Source organism: Zonotrichia albicollis, chromosome W (genome assembly GCF_047830755.1).
Source record: "Zonotrichia albicollis isolate bZonAlb1 chromosome W, bZonAlb1.hap1, whole genome shotgun sequence".
NCBI lineage: Eukaryota > Metazoa > Chordata > Aves > Passeriformes > Passerellidae > Zonotrichia > Zonotrichia albicollis.
In genome coordinates, this window is record NC_133859.1 from 5,819,439 (window position 1) to 5,833,925 (window position 14,487).

General features: G+C 44.2%; 1 long non-coding RNA gene across 2 annotated transcripts; it reads left to right on the forward strand.

The window, feature by feature from the left end:
• The first annotated feature begins 109 nt into the window (after positions 1-109).
• LOC141726945 (uncharacterized) lies at positions 110-13,449 on the forward strand. Of its 2 annotated transcripts, XR_012577903.1 has the most exons (4): positions 110-187; positions 2,046-2,174; positions 2,807-2,958; positions 13,313-13,449. It is a non-coding gene; the product is annotated as an uncharacterized LOC141726945 (long non-coding RNA). The 2 variants fall into 2 exon arrangements; XR_012577902.1 differs by lacking the exon at positions 13,313-13,449 and having other exon boundaries at positions 2,807-3,073.
• The last annotated feature ends 1,038 nt before the right edge of the window (positions 13,450-14,487 follow it).

Here is a 14,487-nt window from a genome sequence, read left to right on the forward strand (position 1 = left end):
TGGTGTTATCATATCCACAATATTTATTCAGCAATTTGGATGGCTCATAGCTGATCCACTCTGCTCTCTCTTTATTGCTACATTGATTTTTCTTAGTGTTATCCCTCTGTTGAAAGATGCCTGTCAAGTGCTTTTATTGAGGATACCTCCAGAACAGGAGAAAGATCTGCATGCTGCTTTAGAAAAGGTACAATTATAAATGGTTTTGTATACAAACATACAAGGCTGTAACTGTTTTTAATGATTATTAAAATCAAGCAGATCAGTCAGCTTCTCTTGTCTTAGACAACTTCATGTCTCAAGTTGTTTAAAATCTATTTTTCAGAGAGGTGACAGGATGACTAGTTCTAACTATAAAAGTTGGTTTGCAGCAAAAAAGACTTCCACTGTTTTTTGGTTTTATGGCTAGCCCATAATTTCAGACAAGCATGGTAACAGTTTGGTAAATGTACCACACTGTAGTTCTAAGAAAGTAATATACAGTTCCCTAAACCTGCATCCTTTTAAAACTTGTTACAAACATTCAGGGTACAGATTGTATCACAAGCTTGTAATTTCAAGTTTTCTGCTTTATCCATATCATGAAGGATATAGTGGTTCACAGTAGGTGGGATGGCAAAACTTAAGCTGGTTTTTTTTCTAATTATTTTCTCATTCTAGACTCTTCTTTTCCTGTCTGATGCAGTATGGCATCTGCCTTGAGGCTGCAGCTAGTCTTTGCTGTTGCCTCATTTTAAGTTCCTGCCCAGAATAGTAATGTGGACCTCAGTGTGGAGAATTCCTCTCTGTAAAAGAATGAGTTAAAAGTTCTTTGAGGATGCCATCAACTAGAGGCTTCAAGAAGGACTATTCTTATGGTGTCTTGTCAATTACTAGATGGCAAAATGTGTTCTTGTCTGCATGAGATAAAGAAAAAAGAAAAGAACAAATGGGAATTGTCTGGGAGAGATTCATGTAGTGAAAGGACAGTGACATGCAAAGTGTGGTTTCCCTTTTTGATGAGGGAGGACAGTAACTCTGAGAGACTGGGGAGAAATAAAGTACTTCTTGAGAACAATCAAAGACCAGTTGATTAAAAGATAATAGGAAAAGCATTTTAAAAATTACATCACAGTAAAACAGTGTGTTTGCTGTAGGTTGACCCTGTCCAGCAGCCAGGCATCCATACAGCCACTTGCTCAATCCCGTCCTTTACCACCACCACCATCAGTGGGGTGGGAGCATAAGCAAAAAAACCCTGGGAGCAATATAACAGGTGAAGGAAGAGCAGTGGAAAAAAGAAAGAAAAAGCAGTCCCCAAACAACAGCCACTTTAGAAGCCATAATCCTGCCTTCATCCTCTACCCCAGTTTTCAATGCTGAGCAAGGTGTTACATGGTGTGCCGTAACACACCATGGACAGCTGCCCTGGCTGTGTCACCTCCCTGCTTCTTGCCCATCCCCAGCCTATCTGCCAGGGCAAGGGCAAAGTGGGAAAGATAGAAAGCCTTGAAACTGCGTGATAGAAAAGAAATAGCCTGAGCAGTTCAGCAGTAGCCAAATCACTGGTGTGTTATCAAAATGGTTTTAAGCAGGAATCTAAAATACAGCACCCTATCAGCTGCTCTGAAAAACCATCACAGCCAACCCAGAACAAAGATCAATTAAAAAAAAAATAATGTATTATGGAAAAGAAGTTATGTCTTAACTGTTCAGCTGTGATAACTAAATATAGCTGCTAAACAATGAGGTAACCAGTGCCCTAATAGATGCTGGACCAGTATTCTGATTGGCCTGTCCATTTGTGTTCCTGTGATCTGTTCATAAATCAAGGGATTTTTTTCCTCATCCTATTTAGCATTGCTCTTCTTGAGTTTTGATTTGACTTTTACCTTCTAGAATTTTACAGAAGTAGCAAAGTAACCTTTCAATACAAGATATTTCTGAATATAGCTTAGTTGGAAAGCTGCTGTGCTACAGTTTTGTTTCCTTGTGAAATATTATCCACCAATAGACATGTACAAGGTTAAAATTATTTAATTTTTGCTAATGAAATTTCTTTGCAGATTCAAAAAATAGAGGGAGTTATATCCTACAGAGATCCTCATTTTTGGTGTCACTCTGCAAATGTTGTGGCAGGCACAATATATGTGCAAGTGGTATCAGATGTGATGGAACAGAGAATTGTACAGCAGGTACAGTGCAAGGTCTTGAGACTCTTAATTCCTTAATTTCCTACTCAGCCTCTCCCTTTTGGTCACAGACTGAAGTTTCAGTCTGACATGTAGGATTTTTCTTGTAGCTCTCCATTTTTGTCTCAGAGCTGGTCTCTAATGCTGTACTGTCCCCTTTCCTGCTAGCTTGAAATTAGTCATGTAAAGAGTTATTTGCTAGAACATCTGCCAAAACACTGACTGACAGTGGCACTATATCTGCTCTGAGAAAAGAAGGGGAGGTGTTAAAACAGGCCTGCAAAACAGGGAATAAACAGTAGAGATACCTGTATGCTAATCGCGTGTCTAAAACTGGATACCACTACGTATCTGCCATGGGTTTTTCTTTTCCTTAAAAAGATATATATTTCCTATGCACAAAACTGAGAGTCTCCTCAGTGTTGTGCATAGGAAATATATATATTTTTAAGGAAAAAGTGTGCAGAAGTTGCAAAGCCCTACCCTCTAAAGCTAGTCTTTGCTTTCCAAAGAATTGAATTCTTCACAATGATACATGGGGGTTTATTTTCTGCATTGCAGAGCCAGTATACCACAAGTTACTGTGAGATACATGTGAAGTGCAATACTAATGTTAACTGTACCATTCTGTTCAGGTCACAGCAATTCTGAAAGATGCTGGTGTAAACAACTTAACTGTCCAAGTGGAGAAAGAAGCTTATTTTCAACACGTCTGGACTCAGTACAGGATTTCAGGATGTCCTTGCAATGACGCAGCAGCTAGAATCCATGAAATACTACAAAGATGGTACTTACATCATGTGATACAAATTTGTATTTGCCAAAGGAGATGTAAATGGTCAAGCTAATTGAATCCATATTTGTATTTTTGCGAGGAGATCTTGCACATACATGTACAGAAACAAATGTACTACATATTTGAATTTTTGTAAGTGTCCTATCTTTGTTAATTGCATTGAGATGCTTTTATAAAGGAAACAAGGACTTGAGTACTTGCTGTAAATGTGAAAATAGTTGAAATCTTATATACTATACTTGGTGTTTATTAAACAGAAGTCTTGAAACTTGCAGATGAGCACAGATGTATTCCATACTTTCTCCAAGTGTGAAACATCAGTATTTTAATTTCTTGTTAGTAGTGGGAAATAGAAGTCGTTTATATTGGAATGCAAACAATCAACAGCGCACTACTTTTCTTTCTTTCAAAGATTGCTTGAAGACTCTTGGAAGGAAAAAACCACTTTATTATGGGGATTAAAAAACATCAAGTCCTGTGTTTTGCATATTTTGTTAGATAATAGAAATATACAGTTTTTATATTATGTCTCAGCATACAAATATGATTTCTATACTTAATGCACCAGAACAAATATATGTTACCATTTTACATTTGTATTGAACTGGTTTTTGTAGAAGAAATACACAGATTTAACAACGAGAAATAGGGAAGGGAAGAAAAATTAAAACACTTTTTCCTGGGAAGACTCAGAATCATAACTCAAACCACTTAAAATAAAACTTCTTGTACTTTTTATATGAATAACTGCAAATGAAATATTTTAAGTCTAGAAGTAATAAATCAGTGAGCATCCTAGCACTCTGCTAAACTTCATCTTTTCAAGATACGTTATCCTGTACTTGACTCATTTTTTTAATAATACCATTACAGCTGCAGATGTACTGTAGCCAACCGTACCTCCATGTATTACCTAGGGAAGAAGTTCAGGTTTAGAATGCTAAACTATGAAAGTAGTCTTGTGTGGACAGCCTGGTTCAAGCATGGCTTAAAGAAAGAGGCCATGAAAGGATTCAGCTAAAGGAAAAAAGCAGCCTTTCCCAGGCTTGATTCTGTAAATAATTAAGGTTCTCAGCCACCTTTCATATAAACAACAAGATTCTCAGACCGTTCTGTCCTTGGCTGCTACTGGGAGCAGACAGTCAGTCTGGGAATAGATATGAAGGTTTTGGGAATCTTCCATATCAGGGTGAGAACACTGATCTTGGTTTCAGTAAACTAACTTCAGGTATTGTAAACAAAAGGAGGAGCTGAAGTTTTCTCTACAGCCTATCAGGAGCTCAGATTTTGCAATATGCATGAAGTGAATTAACACTGTTATAAAAGGTGCCTGATTGATGAATAAAGTGGAGTTGATGCTGATAAATAAGGGTGGATCTCACCCTCTGACTTCAATAGTCTTGGACTTGACAAGTTGCTGAAATGAACAGTAAATTGAGACTTCTTGACTGGAAAGTGAAAGAGACTGCCTTTAAGAAAGAATTATGGATGTTGAGGACTTAATACTGCAAAGAAAACAAATCCATATGTTTAATGAAAACCTGTCAATGCAATAATAAAATGCATCTTCAGAGGTAGTTGTGCTTACATCTGTTCACAGGCTTCTTGTGCCCCCCTCTTCTTGTCTGTAGCACGTTAATATTTTCCCTGAAATTTAAGAAATTAATTCAGTGGTTAACAAGAACAAATACATCTTTCACCATCCCATGTATCATGGCAGTGTTGTTTTGTTGTACTGTTTTCTTGTTTCTGGTGTTCAGTCGTTCTTGACTACCATAATAAGAATAGACTTGATGTTAGTGAAATTGAAGGACAGAACAGAGTGATAAAGGAATTATTTAACTGGGAGAGATTTACCAGGAATGCAGTTAGGGATGTCCTTAAGCCATTCTGCTTGTCTTGTTATCAGATTGTTATACAACTTCTATGGTTTGTTTTGTTACTCTTAAAGGAGTTCCTCCTGACCTATGTTAAAACACTGTCTGCAGTACAAGACTGACTTGGAAAACCATGGTCAGAAAACTTGTAGAAGTTGCATTGCACTTGTGCACAGTGATGAATATAAAGTGCATAAATTGTGATCCCTCGTTTCTTGGGACAGCACTGGAGAGCCAGCCACCGCCTCAAAGCTGGATCCTGTTTTCTGCCCTTTTAACAGTGTTTTTCTTACCTTGTCTCCTCCAGAAGGCTTATCACTTTATGAGCTACAGTTATGCTCAGTCTAGAACTAGGGTGATGTTTTGCTTTAGAAACCAATCTCAAAGCTTCACTTAATGTTTACATATGCCACTCCTGTTTTGAGATGGTTGTACTAGACTTGATAATATTTCAGTAAACCCCATTGTGACATGAAATGAAGATGATGAAAAGGAGTGTATGTCTTTTAAAGCATTATCTTAGCATAATTGTAAAGCTTTTGTGCTTGTCACAGCTTCCTCTGAGCAAATGGCCATTTCCTACTTCTGTAGCGGCAGAACCCAAAACAAATCAAGGTGGCTGCTCCTGTGATCGTGGCAGTGAAGATGGGCCCGTACCTGTATACTTCACAGGCAAGTGCAGACCTGCATGTTGGCTTGCATTTGGCAGGTTTTAGTAAGTTACCCAGCACACATGCACCGTGTTCTTCCTGGCTCTCCTGGCAGGAAGATGATGGCAACAAGCATTGTCTCTCTTTAAACATCCATTTTAAATTTGTTTAGTCTGGTAATAATCCACGAAAGAAGGGTTCAGGATTCCCCATAAGATCTATTGGAATTGTGCTGTGTGGGCAGGTTTTCAAATCGCAGGTGGAGGCCAGTTTGTTAATATCTTACTACTGGGAAGGCATGGGGACGTTCAATCGAGTCACCTGGTCGCATGCAGAGAGTTGCAACAAAACACTTTGAAAGATTAAACAGGTTTAAAAGGAACTCCGAACGAGCAGTCATGTGTATATAAAGAGGAAAATGTTCGTGTTTTCCAGTAAGGCTTTATTCCCTGGTGCTGAAGCCATGGGGTCGTGAGCAGGGCGCGAGTTGCGGAGACGCGGCAGGCCATGGGCGGCCAATCAGAGGCGGCGCCTGGGCGCTTGAACCGAGCGGTGCCGGCAGCGCGGCCCGTGCCGCTGCGCTCTCCTGCCCGGCGGGCTCACCTCGGTACGTGCGCGGTGGGGCCGGCTCGGCTCGGCGCGGGCGGGGGAGCCGAGCGGGAGCGAGCTGTTGCCGTGGCTCCTGGGGAGGCACCTGCGCCGCCCTTCGTGTCCTGCTCGCTCCTTCCCTTCAGCCTGGCGGGCAGTGCGGGGTACAGCCCGGGGGCAGTCCAGTCTTTGCTTGGCGGGGAGGGCGGTGGGTGTTTCTCTTTCTTTCTCTGGGACAGCCCGTTGGTTCCCTCACTCTGCCCTCCTTCAGCCCTCTAGTGCGAAGAGAAGCAGCCGCGAAGCCCCTCAGCTTCGCATCTACGGCCCTTCGGCTCCGAGGCCGTGAAGAGATCTTGCCCCGGCTCCGTTCCTCCAGCCCGCCGGCGCTGCCCTGGCTGCCCCGTTCCCGCGGCCCGGGCTTGCGGCGGTGCAGCGCAGACCCCGCTCGCCCTCCCGCTGACCGCCCTTCTCTCTGCAGTCCCGCTCCGCAGCCGACCCCTCGAAAGAGAAGAGCACGCCGTCGGTCCCCAAGAATGGAACGGCGACCGCCCCCACGATGGGGGGGGGGGGGGGGGACGACATCGGCACTGCATGGCTGAGCCGAAAGTGCGCCCAGCCGCCAAGTTGAAGGGAGACCACGGGCAGCCGAGTGTCAAGTAGGTCGCCGCTCCGGGGCGGATGGTTACCAGGAGGCTTTCGCCACGGAAAACGTGCCGTCCCAGCCCCACCGCCGACACCAGTCCCGGCCTCTTTGTACTGTGTGCCCCTTCCCCAGCCCAGTGCTTGGCTGCCGCTGCGGTAGAGCCGTGCCTTCCGTCTGGTGCCCTGAAATAGGGGTCATGAGCCCCTGCAGTGCTCCACGCTGCAGGATTGCACTGGGCTGTGAAGGGAGGTGCTGTCAGCAGTGATTTTCTGAATGTCCTTGTAGGCAGAGCATCAGTCTCCAAACCCCACGGAAATACATGAATGTCATCCAGCAGAAGACACATACTATGTCAGGCTTTTTCTAATGTCTTGCTTGAGTCTGAAGACCCTGACATGGATGATAGTAATGACCCAAAGCTGTGTAGCAACTATGTGAAGGGCATCTACAACAATCTGAGACACCTGGAGATTGGTAGGCAGCACCTAAGGACATTTGCAGTAAACTGTCCTTGTAGGTGTGGCTTGCCTTAGGGTTGGGATTCACTTTCACTGATGATTTCTCCAGAGGCATTAGTAAGCCTCCTTCAACTTTGAAATATAGGATTGAACTCAGCTGATAATATGAAGAGATGCTGGTTGTTAGACCAGTTAACTACTAATACTAGTACTGCGCTCTTTCTAGCCCATGTCTTGTGAGCAAGGAAACCTTGCAGCCTGTGGTCTACACCCATGGGTTATGTCTGTACCAAACTTCTGGATAAGGACAGGAGAAGAGGAAATGGCCACAAGGTGTGCCAGGGGAGGTTCAGGTTGGACATGAAGAATTTCTTTACTGAAAGGGTGGTCAGATACTGGAATGGGCTGCTCAGGGAAGTGGGAAAGTCACTCTCCAGAAGCATTCAAGAAGTGACTGGATGTGTCAGTTGACAAAAGGCTTTTACCCTCGGCTAAAACATGAATGCTGGTCAGTGACACCCTACATGGTTGTACATACCCTTAACAATACAGATGACCAACAAAGGACATTCAATTCTCAATTGTATGTAACACAAAAAGCTCTTGGCTATCAACAGTGAGTTGATGTATCAAAACTGCTTATTCCTCTCCCTGATTTGAACTCAAAGCCTTCTAACACACCTGCAGGTGCCAATAGAGGTAACAGAAGATGTGTAGTTATTCTGTGCAAGTAGGTGTGGTAAATAGGTATGATTCGTGCTGACAAAATTGGAACAGTAATCAATATTGATACAGTAATTAATATTTGGAAATAATAAAACCGTTAAAAGGTGTAATGCCAAGAAAGAAAGGGAGAGGAGGGGTTCCACCCCCCCTTTCCTGCAGATGTTCAAGGCAGGAAAAAGCAAGAGATAACAGTTACCAAAACTTAACAGAAAGAAAGGAAAATCTGGTTGGGTCCCAGGAAAATGCTAATTATATGAGATTTATGCTTTGATGCTTAAATATATGTATATAAATTGCGTTAGTTTTGGCTTCCGTTATACTAGCTTGGTGCGCATGCGTAACCCAAAGGTGAATTAAAGGACATCGAGGAAGAGGAGAGCCTTCATCAGTGACGACCCCCAAAGAGTGGTGTGACCACCTAAAAGTGTGGTGGAGCATGCGCAGTAATGGTGGCGATGAGGGCGGAGGTAGAAGTGTGATGAATCAAAAATGGGAGGAGATAGCATTGACATATGGCATATAAGGGGGAATTTTCACTTGGCAAGCTTGTACGTGAGGTGGCAGGGGTCCAAGGACCCTGCACTCCATACCCCGCGCAGTTTTTTTTTTGCTTATGTGCTATTATTGTAATCAAATTATCCCTTATTTTAACCAAATTATATTGTCAATATTTTAAGTGTATACGATTTTATATATTCTAAGCTATTCAATTAAAATTGCTGCTATCTTTAATGTTGTTTGGGTTTTTTTGATGATGGGATAATTGGACAAATATAACATGGGTATGAACATCCTGCCATATAACAAACCTTACACTGACTAACTTGAAAACCTGTATTCTGAACCAAGTAATTTAGATAAATCTGCTTCTTTCTACAGAACAACACTGTTTCTAAGTTGAAGTTTCTGCTGGTTGGTGTCATAGCTATGTATATTGCCACCAAATATTAAGAGGTTCTTCACCCATATATTGGAGACTTTGCTAAGCAGCTGACCACACTTGCTCAAAGGTCCATATCCACCACATGGAGATGAAGATCCTGAAAACCCTGGACTTCCCTCTGGGTTGCTCCCTCAGCACTGCCTAAGAAGAGCTTCAAAGATTGCAAAAGTGTTGAGAACAGGTGTTACTGTAAATTGAATCTGGAAAAGGCAATACTTAACTGTGGCAACTTGTTAAAATGGCTCAAAATTTGCAACTGAGCCTGGCTGACACACGTCTTCCACATAGAAATGAGTTTTATTTATCTGTTCCTTTGACATGAGCCTAACTTACCAAAATTCAGTGCTAAAATGCATGCCTGATTGTGAGGAGCCAATTTAGTTTTGATTTCCCTCAACAATGGCTGTCAGAGGTGCACGGAGGCGGGGTGCACATGGGCAACATGTAGGCAACAACTAGAAGAAGCCTTGTCTCTGAAGGACTTCTCCTGGCAACATCTCCCATGGGACAGGTAATAGGAGATGCTGAACTCCCTAGAGGGACTTCTCCAATCAGATGAAAGGTTGGACTAGGCCAATGGTCTCCTGCTAAGCAGACGGGCTTTGGGAGAAGCCAGGGGCATAAAAAGTAACTTGTGTCACAATTGCTCCGGGCTTTTTGAAACTTGCACTTTAAGTGTGCGTTTTGGGCTTGGGTCCTTTTTGAGACTCTGGTTTTGTATTTGAGGCTTGGTAATTAGAGGGGCTTTTTGAATCTTATATCTATGCTTTGGCTTCAGCCTGCTGAGGTCTGTTTCTTGCCCTGGTCCTAGCCTGTATTTGCTTTTTTTTTTTTTTTTTTTTTTTTTTACTGAGTGAACTAGGTTGGAAAAGACCTTAGAGATCAACTAGTCTAACCTATGACCCAACCTAGCACCTCCTCATCAACTAAACCATGGCACTGAGTGCCACATCCAGTCTTTTTGTAAACATGTCCAGGGACAGTGACTCCACCATCTCTCTGGGCAGCCAATTCCAGTGCCCAATCACTCTTCCAGTGAAGAATTTTTTTCTGACCTCTAATCTAAACTTGGCACAGCTTAAGGCTGTGTCCTCTAGTTCTGTCAATGCTTGCCTGCAGAAAAGACTGACTCCCACCTCACTACAACTAGGTAGTTGTAGAGAGTGATAAGGTTTCCCCTTAGAAAGTGATAAGGTTTCCTCTAAGCTTCCTTTTCCCAGGCTAAACAACCCCAGCTCCCTCAGCTGTTCTTCATAGGGTTTGTGTTCCAAGCCCATCATAGCCTTCTTGCCCTTTTCTGGATGTGTTCAAGTGTCCCAAAATCCTTCCTCAATTGAGGGGCCCAGAAAGGGACCTGGGAGTACTCAAAGGGCAGATGTTCAGCCGCTGTCAACCAGTACCCCCAGGTCCCTTTCTGCCTGGGCACTGTCCAGCCACTCTGTCCCCAGCCTGTAGCACTGCAGGGGATTGCTGTAGCCAAAATGTAAGACTCAGCACTTGGTCTTGTTAAACCTCATGTTTTTGGACTTGGCCCATTCATCCAGCCTGTCCAGGTCCCTTTGCAGAGCTCTCCTACCTTCCAACAGATTGACACATGCTCCCAGCTTCTGTCGCCTGTAGATTTACTGCTGGTGGACTCAATCCTCTCATCCAGATCATCATGGAAGATATTAAACAGGACTGGCCCCAGCACAGACCCCTGAGGGACACCCTGGTGAGCAGCCACCAGCTGGATGCAGCACCATTCACCAGCACCCTCTGGGCCCGGCCATCCAGCCCGTTCCTAACCCAGCACAGAGTGTTCCTGTCCAAGCCGTGGGCTGCCAGCTTTTCCAGGAGTGTGCTGTGGGAGACAGTGCCAAGGCCTTGCTGAAGTCCAGGTACACAACAGCCACAGCCTTTCCCACATCCACCAGGCAGGTCACTTGGTCATAAAAGGAGTTCAGGTTGGTGAAACACGACCTGTCCCCCCTAAACCTGTGCTGGCTGGGTCTGACACCCTGGCCATCCTGTGAGTGCTGTGTGCTGCCACTTGGTATGAACTGTTCCATAACCTTACCTGGTACAGAGGTCAGGCTAGCTGGCCTATAATTGCCAGGATCCTCCTTCCCACCCTTTTTATGAATGGCAGTCACACTGGCCAGCTTCCAGTCCTCTGGAACCTCACCAGTGAGCCAGAACTGTTGGCAAATGATGGAAAGTGCCTTCTCAAGCTCATCTGCCAGCTCCCTCATCACCTGGGATGGATCCCATCTAGTCCCATGGATTTGTGAGCACCTAGGTGGCTCAGCAGGTCTGCTTCCTTCTAGATTACACAGGGGCTGTTCTGTTCCTTGACACCATCTCCCAGCACAGGAGGACAGTTGTCCTGAGGACAACCTGCCTTCAGTTGAAAACTGAGGCAAAAAAGGTGCTAAGCACCTCTGCCTTTTCCTCATCTTTAGTTACTAAATTCACTCCCTCATCTAATAGAGAATGGAGGTTGTCCTTGCTCTTCTTTTGCCATTATTGTATTTATAAAAATAATTTTTATTGTCCTTTACAGAAGTGGCCAGATTGAGTTCTAACTGGGCTTTTGCCTCTATAATTTTTTTCCTACATGACTTAGCAACTCCCTTAAGCATTTCTTTAGTTACCTGACCCTCCTTTCAAGAGTGATACACCCTCTTTTTTTTTCTTTTTTTTTTCAAAAAAAGAAAAGCTCCTTCAAAAGCTCCTTGCCCATCCAGGCCAGTCATTTTCCTCATCGGCTCATCTTTTGGCACATAGGGACAGCCTGTTCCTGTGCCTTCAGGATTTCTGTTTTGAAGCACACCCATCCTTCCTGGACTCCTTTGTTTATAAGGGTTGCTTCCAAGGTACTATTTGAATAAGTCTCTTGAATAGGCCAAAGTCTGCCCTCTAGAAGTCCAGCATGGAAGTTTTACTGATGTCCCTCCTTGTTTCACCAAATATTGAAAACTCCATAATTTCATGATCGCTGGGCTCCAGATAGACTCCTACCACCACATCTCCCACCTGCCCTTCTCTGTTTGCAAACAGCAGATCTAGCATTGTCCCTCCCCTGGTGGGCTCACTCACCACCTGTGACAGGAAGTTGTCCTCCATTCACTCTAAGAACCTCCAAGACTGCCTCTTCTCCGCTATGTTGAGTTCCCAGCAGATGTCTAACAGGTTAAAGTCACCTACAAGAACAAGGGCTGCTGATCCTGAAACATACTCCAGCTGCTTGTAGAATAAGTTATCTACCTCTTCATCCTGGTTGGGTGCTCTATAACAGACTCCCACCAGCCTTGTTGTTGTCCTTGATGTCAGCCTTGTTGGCCATCCCCTGATTCTTTGCCCTGGCCCCAGCCTGCCTTTTGATTCTCATTTCCTCACTGGCTCTTGTCACCTTTGTGTCTGCTCTGCCTCCCTGTGTCCCTGCCTAAGCCACCTGCATCCAACCTTGCTGGCCTCTGAGCCAGCCCACTGCTGTGATCCTCACTGCGACCCTCTCCAGGCTTCTGGGCCCGAGTGCCCCCTCACCTCGAGCCCAGTCGCCCGTGAAGCAGCATGCACACCCCTCACCTCGTGGATGCACTCCCTGACCTCCAGTGGCATCTCACTCACTCACTCACTCACTCACTCACTCAGTCTTCCCCACCCTCCATTCCTTTCCCATTTTTCTTACTCTTGCTCTGTCTTGTCTAACCCTCTTTAGTAGAGTAACTCCCTTACATTTTGTTTTTCATTAGGAATAAACGGTTCTTAGATGCAATGTTTGTCTCATTTGACTTAACTTTATTCCTGACCATTTAATTTTAAAATAACTCCTTGCAGTTTCCCACAGTGAAACATGACACTGACATTGCAGGTGACTGCTAGACTGCCATTGAAAGGGGCAGTCCTAGACTATGAGCAGCCAAATAGAACACAGAAGTGTTCTGTGATAAAGGCACTTGAATTTCAACCCTGTACTCTCTAAGGAAGTATTTCTTCCTATGTAACTAAACCAAGATGACAGGATACTCATGCTCTGGAGATAGCCAATATTCAACTCTGACTTACTGCAGATAAACTGAACATTCTGGCAAAGTACCTGATGGAGCTGTGCATTGTGAATTATGACATGATTCACATCCCTCCATCCATGATTCCAGCAGCTGCCTTCTGTTTGTCTCTGAAACTCTTTGATAGATGCATGTTTGTAAGTTGTGCTTGTCAGGCCACCTCCTACTTTGTGACTCAGTGTGCCTAAAGGCCACTCTTATAAGGTGCACACTTCCTCCATTCCTCATGGTATTTCACCATGTTCTTGTCTCCCTGTGTACTACTAAAAGGGGACAGTAGTAGGGCAGTAGCTTTTAAAACATCCCACTGTGAGACAAGAGACCATAATTGTCCAAGAAAAACTGCAAAGAACCCAGTGTACTTGGATTATTCTAATAGGCTTATCTAATGGATTTCCTTCCTTTCAGTTACCGCTTCTGCAATGCTACACATCTCTCACTGAGAGTGACATTCTCTCAGTTATACAGCATATGTCAAAGAATGTAATCAATGTGAATAAGTGTGCTGCCAAGCAAAAGGTAAGAATCTTAGGGTGCAGGGGTGTGGGGGGAATATGTGTGGTTATGTGTCAATACATGGCACATAGAGGCTGGTTCAGTAGAGTCACTGCAGACAGACTTAAATAAGATCTGCTTGCTTCTGAGCTGAAGATCTTTATCTTGTGTAGGTGGCATGGACCATCCATGAACGGCATTTGTGTACTAGGATGGGCCTGGCTTGACCACTGAGAAATAAGTGAGCTGAAATAGTGAACAGGGTAAACAAAATCAATGTTATTTCTCTGTAGGCAGTTACAAAGAAATATGCCAGTGATGCCAGAATGATTTTTGCTGTTACATTTCCTTCACATATATTAATAGCTCTGTAGATTATTGTTGTACATAGTTCCTTTGCTGTTATACTTCCTTCATATATATTCATAGCTCTGTAGATTATTGTTGTACATAGTTCCCAGCTAGCCCCAATACTTCCCCTCAGCTTTTCCCTACCCTGATAGGCAGAAAGATAAAACAGATTCCAGAGGCTCCAAACCCCAGGGGTTCAAGGCCCCTATCCTATCTTGGTTCTTTCTGGGAGCCAAGATTGAAAGCAGCTCTTTGAGACACATTTTCAAAAGCAAAGTTTAGCTCCTCTCCTTAGATAGCAGGGGGTGTGTTGCGGTGTGTTTCAAACTTTCAGGTCCCTTCCCCAGGTGTACCAATACCCTCTTCCCCTTCCCCCCCCCTCGCCCCTTGCCGAGTGAGTCCTGTCAATCAGGCTTAACATTCCAGCAAAGGCATCGTGTGGTTGGTCAAATTCAAAGGATGCCCCTCAGGCCCAGAGGTCATTGGCCTGTCTAGGTGTCCCTCGCTCCTTGAGACCCTGCCCCTCCCACCTGGTTGGTGGCTCACCTGTCCCCTCCCCTCCCCCTGAGCTTAAAAGGTGAGTCCAGCCATGTGCTTGGCATTCTGTTGGAGGTCTTCCCAAGATTCAGACCTCTGTAACCATGGAATAAACCTCTGGACATTAAACCCTCCAGCAGAATCCCTCCTTTTTCTCTTCACCTTCGCCTGAAGCCTCTTCCTAAGGTAAACGGAGTCCC